Below are 1,524 nucleotides of genomic sequence, written 5' to 3'. Positions count from 1 at the left end.
TAAAACGATGTCAAACGGGGTGGCTTCTGCGTAGTCTCGCCTTGATACATCAATCTGCGCTTCTTTGAAGCACCTTGATACTGGTAGATGATGCTGTAGAGGCACTGCCTAAGATTTATGATGTCAAACATCTCTATAAATGTTAAATCCGTTGTCCTGGATTTAGCATCAACATAGCGTTGGTACTCCTCAAACACAGAAGACAGACACCAGTTTTGCATCTTTCTGAAGCAACCAACTACACAACCTGTTCTATGCTGCATTACAAAAGAAAAATCATCATTAGAACAAACAATTAGGAATTCAAAACAGAAATTCAGAATTGAGAAGATAAACTTGCAAGTGATCAATCTTATACCTTTCCTCGTTTGAAATTCAGAATCAAAACAGGGTGATTTCTCACATCTGAAACCAGACAAAATTAAGGAATTAGATATCTAACAAACAAGAGAAACACCAACAAAGATATACAAAAAATCTGCATTTCAAAGTTGAATAAGCTTGCTTCAAATACCAAGTAAAATTTTCAAAGCCTCCATAATAGAATCACTGAGAATAGGTAAAGAAACTTCCTGCAGAAAAATACAAAGATTTATTAACTCTAAAATAAAAAAAGAGAGATAAAACCAAAAATGAATCACCAATCCACATAGGTCAAATTTCATGATTATTAGCAGCTAACACCAACCCATATTTATGATAAACCCCAAACCCCCTTTTCCCCCTAATTATACAATTAAACCTAAAACCCTAATCTAATAATCTGCAAAAATAACACAATCACAGAAAAAATTCAAACTTTGAGTAATACACATACATTTCATGATTTCAATGAAATTTCATTAACAAAATTCAGAATGATTCAAACAATCACAGACTTTTTAACAACAATCAAAACCCAATTCAAAACATCATACATTGAAATAACATGATTAAACACATTTGAACACATATATGATGAATACGAATATAAAAAATTACCGTTTTCCCCTCAATTCCAAATTGAAATAGACGAATATTCTGTGATTTAAGAAACTCCAAATTCTCCTCCGGATAGGGTTCAGGACACAAGTATCTGCATCAATTCGAAAAAAGTTTCACTCTAACCATATATATATATATATATATATATATATATATATATATATATATATATATATATATATATATATATATATATATATATATATATATATATATATATATATATATATATATATATATATATATATATATATATATATATAAAACATCAATAAATCAATAAATAAAGAGTCATTTTAATCATAGTTAACAATAAAGAACTAAAAAAAATGGAACAGTTGGTGAAATTTAACCCATAATGCCTAGTCTCCATTGCTAGCATTGCAACACAATAATTATTGTTGAGAATACTCAATAAATGTATGAACCAAGAAAAATGAAACCAAAAATGAACAATAGCGAACGTCAGAAGAGAAACCAAGTAATATGAAGATTAGAAAAATACCTATGGTGTCAAAATCGAACAGCTAACAACGAATT

The 1,524-nt window shown here is 29.0% G+C and overlaps 1 long non-coding RNA gene across 1 annotated transcript; it reads right to left on the bottom strand.

Annotated features, from left to right (window-relative positions):
- Positions 1 to 378: 378 nt before the first annotated feature.
- LOC127088155 (uncharacterized) lies at positions 379 to 1,092 on the bottom strand. The gene is made up of 3 exons (XR_007790132.1): positions 982 to 1,092; positions 515 to 572; positions 379 to 405 (listed from the first exon to the last, which is right to left on the bottom strand). It is a non-coding gene; the product is annotated as an uncharacterized LOC127088155 (long non-coding RNA).
- Between the last annotated feature and the right edge of the window lie 432 nt (positions 1,093 to 1,524).

This window comes from Lathyrus oleraceus, chromosome 5 (genome assembly GCF_024323335.1).
Source record: "Lathyrus oleraceus cultivar Zhongwan6 chromosome 5, CAAS_Psat_ZW6_1.0, whole genome shotgun sequence".
Taxonomy (NCBI): Eukaryota; Viridiplantae; Streptophyta; class Magnoliopsida; order Fabales; family Fabaceae; genus Lathyrus; species Lathyrus oleraceus.
This window is presented reverse-complemented; position numbering and strand designations above follow the sequence as displayed.